We start from the raw sequence: 6,228 nt of genomic DNA on the forward strand, positions 1-6,228 counted from the left end.
CCATTTAGTTATAAATCTGATATGCTTGTGCACACACACCAGCTGTTTTACATACAATGAAGGAATGGGGAAGGGAAAATGAAAGGACAGAGAAGGCAGGAGATGTGGGGGCCAGTAACGGCTCTGAGAGTGCCTTCTCCTGCTGGGGTAAGAGCCTCCCCGATTCAGGAGACGTCCTGTCTGCTGCTGGGCACGCCAGTCACAGCGTCGGTCTCCATTTCCAGCTGTGCAGGTGTACCTGATTCGTGGAAGTCTGTCAAACTGGAATCTGGCTGGCCACATCAACAAGCCCTGTCATCCACAACAGACGTTTCTAGCTTACGAAGTGCTGTGTGCCTCTTCATCTTAAACTGCACTGTGAAACTACCCGCCACCTTCAACGAACGTGATGGCTGTTCTCAGTCTTGACTCTTTCCTCAGTCTTGACCCTTTCCTCAGACTTATCACCACCAGTTTCTCAGCAGTGGTGTCACAAAACAGCTGTCCCAAACAACACCAGGAGTAGAGGAAGACAGGGCAGCAGCTGTGGAAGAGGGAGACGGTGCTTGCACATCTTACCATCTCAAGTTTGTTTTGTTCAACTCATTCATTCTTTTGTTTGTTTGTTTCTCTATCTGGCTTATCTCTATCCATGCTTTGCAAATGGCAGAATGTCATCTTTATTTTTCAGTAGTATTACATTGTGTTGTATACCTCATCTTTATTCAATTATATGTCAGTGAACTCTAAGGTTGTTTCCAACTCTTGGCTGCTGAAAATAAGGCTTCAATGAATGTGAGGGTGCCTATATCTCTTCTGATTAGTGGTTTGGTGTTCTCTGGGTAGATGCCCAGAAGCAAGGTAACTGGATTATATGAAATTTCTATTCTCAAATTTTCGAGGAAACTACATATTGTTTTCCATAATGCCCATATCAACATCGAGACCCTCATGCTTCTGAATCAAAGGCTGTCACTGTGCTGGATTGAGGCTGATGGCTAAGGGGATGTCACCTGACCAATGAACACAGGAAGAAAATGGAGAATGGGAGATACCATAGTGTGATTCCCAGTACAGCTAGCTGCCGCCATAAAGTCAGTGGGGAAAAAAGATACCAAAACCCAATTTAGAAAGGGCTAGTAATGGCCCAGACGCTTCATGAGTAAGTGTTTGAGTCTCCCCACCAGGCAAAGAGCCACAGTGAGCCGAGGTGCTTGCTGAGGGCAGCAGGTGGCAGAAGAAGGCAGTTAAAATGCAGCCTATATTGGAAAGACATGGAAACAACACAAATGCCCAAAAGTGGATGACTAGATTAAAAAGATGTGGTACATATACACAACAGAATATTACTCAGCAACCAAAAAAAAAAAAACAAAAAACAAAACAAAACAAAACAAAAACCACATCCCTTTTGCAGCAACATGGATGGAGTGAAATAAGCCAGGAAGAAAAGGAAAAGGAAAATTACTGGATGGTTTCACTCATAGCAGGAATATAACAGACCAGGCAAGAAAATAATCATAATAATAACAGTTATATACATTTTATGGGGGTGGGGGAGAATGAGATCAAAAATAGTGGGGGGAGGGAAATGCGCTGGACTATGGTGATGGCACCCGAGTGATTTGGTGGTAGGAAGCCCAAGGGGATTACATCTGAGATGGAAAAATGCACAAAATGATGTAAAAATAAACTATTAAAAAATGCAGCTTATGACCACATGAGAGTTGCAGAAACAAGGACTGTAATTGCTTTATTTATTCCTTATTTTACTATGCTTGAATATGTTTGTGTGCTATGCACATGGATTTGTGTCAGATTTTTCTTACTTTCTCTGAACCCATTCATATCTATCATAACAATAGCTAACTGTGTAGAATTTTGAAAAAAGATTTGTTTATTTATGCATACAGAACTGGGGTACAGGTCAGAGATGCAGGAGGTGAGAGGATTCACCAGAGACAGAGTGGGGAGCAGAACAGGCAGACTGAGGAAATCCACTGCTGAGGGGAGCAGCGGGCAGGTCAGAAGAGGCCTGCCGCGCCATGTGGGTCACTTCCAGTGCCAGGGGTCAAACTCGCACCAAAGCAGCTGCAGCTACTTCAATGCTGCACTTTATCCTGTTGCACCACCAGGGAGGGCCCATTTCACAGAATTTTAGTTATAGGATATCAAGAAGCGTGAACATCATTCAGGGATGTTACATTGCCTTCCAGGAAAGGGATAGTGCATTTTCAATTATATGTGGGTGCTTGGCAGAAGCATGACTTCATGAAAGCCTTTATTTGCAATTTATGTGTGATTTTTGGGGATGTGCAGGGATGTCAGGTTAACAACAGGCAGTACGTGAAGTTTAATTTCGTGTGCCAATTTAGACACGAGTCTGTACGAGGAGTAGTCAGGAACCTCCGAACCAGTGGGGATGCTCACAGCCAACTCAATGGTAGAAATTGGAACTTTTTCAACTCTACCTCCTGAGTGGGGACTGATGGAAAATAGAGATGCCGCTGAGATTTTATGCGCAGTTAAAGTGCTGGCACTTTTTGGCAGTTGAAATACTATTGGGCTTTGCCAGTGACGCTGCTGCGGTTTTGGCACTTAAACCAGGGGCGAGGAGGAGTGTCCGGGGAGGAGCTGATGGCTTGCCTGTATGACTTCAGCTTGGACTGAGGTCTCTGCTCAGGGGGTACTATCAGGGTAGAACAGACCACATCTGGCCAAGTGCCAGCCTGTGAATTCTCTCTCCTTTTCCCTCGCCCTCACTATCTTTTCTCACCCCTATTGTTAATAAATCCTGTTATTGTAGTTTTTCCCCATGTGCCTGCTTTTGGGGCATGGCCTGCATTCTTAAGCACGCAGATGAGGACCCACCAACTGAGTCAACTCTGACCTTCTGGGTTTGCTTCATTTCAGTACCTTATTATCCATTTTAACACTCGTCTATGGTTGCTATAAGTACTTGGAGATGTGGTTAACACCTATAATCAGTAGATTTGAAGCTTTCCTCAATAATCTGTGGGATATAACCTAATCATTGGCAGGTCTTAAGATCATATTCTAGAAGGTGGAAAACACAAGACAACACTTCTCCCAAGAGGGTCTAAAATATCTTAACTGTGGCCTAGAGCAGTCCATTTCATACTTCTGATTCTTCAATGTTAAGAGGGTAAATTTTGTGTTGTTGTAAGCCTATAAGTTTGTGCAATTTGTTATTGTGGCAGCAGAATCTAATACACGACAGACAGGCAGGCAGGAAGGAAAACACCCAAGGAGAAGATAAACAGACTGGAGGACAAGCAACCCAGACTTGGGTAAACAGTGAGAGGAGTGGGTGGGAGGAGACAGAAAACAGACGGGAGTGGTGGTGGTGGTGGAGGGTGGTTCTGAGAGACACAGTAGGTAGTTTGATGGGCAAGAAGAAGATCAGCTAGGCTGCAAGGTGGGGAGAGAGAAAGCAGAAAGCAGGCGGAGGAGGAGTGGGGACAGGAGAGGGTGACAGCAAGACAGGACGGCGGGCAGGGGGTCCTTAGAGTCCACCCTTGTCCCCTCAAGGGTTACAGGAGCTTCCTGAGATGCAGGTGGATCCCATTCTTGGACCTCAACACAATTCTTGCAATGGGAGCAGGGACCCTGAAGGGCTCCGGCGCCAGCTCAAAGCGGAGCAGAGTCAGGGCCACGGCCACCTTCATCTCGTTCATGGCAAACTGCTTCCCGATGCAGTTCCTGGGCGAGGATGCAAGATGATAGGAGAGGTGGTCTCAAATCAGGTTCCCAGTCTGTCAGGTGTTGGCCACCAAGTCCCCCCTTGACTAAGACATCAGGGGTCTTCCTTCACATGCCCTAGTCCCAAGCCCCTTCCTTCCTAGTCATGCACAGCTCTATGCCAGCTGCTGGTTCACACATTATCTCATGACCTTGACCTCTTCCAGCAAGCTAAAATGTTATTAGGCCCAGAGTCAAGCAAATCATTAAAACATCTAATGATTACTTTTACACATTCCTACACATGCTCTTAAAAATTTAATTGTTTGTTTTTAATTGAGATGATAATTGGTTACCCATCAGCTATTCCACCATAGTGCACCTACCACAAATCACCCCTAGTCCACCATCATAATCCGTTGCACAAGTACATTTTAGTTTCTAACAAGAAGGCCAGATCAGGCATAGCATGAGATGGGGTAAGTCCAGACCTACATCAGCTATGGGCACACATAGGGAGTCTGATACCCAGATAAAGAAAAGACAGAATGATGTAAGGAAGCATTAAAGGCATCATTGAAGCATTCAGAGGGCAACAAGTTAGCGACCCTTGACCTGTTGTAACATCTGCCTCCCCTTTAATGGGGGAGAGTCTGGGCGCCCTTCAGACCCCCAGCCGACCATCTCTTACAGTGCTGTAGCTCTAATGCAGACCTGTCTCCTTGCTTAAGTGTTTGTGTTTCCCTTCTTCCCTTCCCTCTACATGGAACCCGGGGCTCACCTAAAACACTCCCAAGTCATTTATCACATGTAGGACATGCCCTAATGTTTCAGCTGGCATTCATCCATCACTCTCCTCTTACCTGCCCAACTCCACTTCCTGACTCAGCTCATATAAGATCATTAAAAGTGACTTCCCTCCACCCTTCCTATCAAATCCTCAAGTTTTAATCCAGTTACAGCCTGTTCTTGTCACCTCTGTTGGCTGCACCATATTTTCCTAGGCCCCAGAGGCAACATCAGTGTTTTACTCAATGACAGAGCAGAGTCCCATGCCCGGGGCAATGTCAGGTACCCACATGTCCAACAGTCTGCATTGTGAAATTGCATCAAGGAGTGAGAGAGTGAAAGAAGAAGAGTGAGTAAGATCTGTCTTGAACAGGGTGATTGGCTTCTTGACTGGAAACTCTTGGAAATGGGACAGTATTTTCATACTCTGTGTTCCCATGTCTTAGATAAGGGCTTCATACAGAGACAAGTTTAATGCATACTTTTATATTCAAAAGTACTGGTGTTGAATAAAATAAAATTTCTGACCTAGGACTCAGGCCAGCTATGTGCTCCAACTCTGTAGTGGGGCCATGTGACTTGGAGCCCAAGAGGAAGTCCAAGAGTTAGTCTAAGAGAAAGTCCTTATTCGTTGGAGAAACCAAATTCCAGAGCCAGTTCTGGAAGAACAATTTGCTTAAAGACTGTTTTGTGCAAGTTGACTTACCAACTGAAAAATGCACAGAATTGTGGGTTCTAATAAACTTGTTTCTCATGTCAAAGTTTATGGAAATTACCATTTCACAGAATGATTTCAGCAACATTGGAGGATTTTCACAGCAGTCACAGCAGTGAATTTATCCAACTCAGCAGCTATTTCAACTGTGCTTCATACCTTATACACCAGGAACCTTTCAATCCATGTGTCACATGAAAAATAGTGGGTCATTCCTCAAAGGTCACTGACTGTCCTTGTTTGTATTCTCTTTGCAACGCTGGACGAGTGAGAGACTGGGACAGCGGTCACTTCACCCCATTGCATAGAATGAATTTTGGCAAGAAGGAAGCGGTCATGGTTATGTGAACATTAGTTTTCAACCAAAATTTATATGCAGACTGCAGACAAAGAGAAGACACACGCTGGTGTGAAGATTTCTCCAAATAGCTGTTGTCATTCTATTTATATGATTGAGCTGTTGGGACAGGACACAGAGGTGGCTAAAATCCAGATACACCCAGATATCAGTGAAATGTGTGTGTGTGTAGCAGAATGGTGAATTAAATAGAAAAATCAGAGGGCTGAATGGAGAGTCTGAGTGGAGTGAAAATCACCTTTTAAAATACTGATATCTTGTTAAATGAAAATATATGAAATAGAAATTATTTAATTTTCACAATAATTTCTAATTCTGAAATGTCATATTAGTGAATTGAGGCAAACATAATACACTAAACTTTGAAACAGACACTGACGTGGAGTCATCACTGGCCACTGGGAGAGGTCAGGGGTGTGCCCTCAAGTGCCACCTTTCTCTCTTACGTTGCACACATGACCTTCTCAACTTACCAACACACATGGGCATAACTGCAGGCACCACATGAGGTAAGAGGTCACAAACACCAGGGTATAACTCTCCCTCCCAACCCAACTCTATTACAAGAACCTCACCGTGACCCGCCCGAAAAGGGCAGGAAAGCGTGGCTGTGCCGAGCAGAATTAGGAGCAAACCTGGACGGGTCAAACACCTGCAGAGAATAATAGGCTCAGGGCAGGGTCAG

General features: G+C 44.7%; 1 pseudogene; it reads right to left on the minus strand.

Moving 5' to 3' along the window:
* Positions 1-3,533: 3,533 nt before the first annotated feature.
* Positions 3,534-6,228, minus strand: part of LOC101628688 — a 10,008-nt pseudogene continuing 7,313 nt past the window's right edge.

The sequence above is a fragment of the Condylura cristata genome, unplaced genomic scaffold, assembly GCF_000260355.1.
Source record: "Condylura cristata isolate star-nosed mole 26May11 unplaced genomic scaffold, ConCri1.0 scaffold00008, whole genome shotgun sequence".
Lineage (NCBI taxonomy): Eukaryota > Metazoa > Chordata > Mammalia > Eulipotyphla > Talpidae > Condylura > Condylura cristata.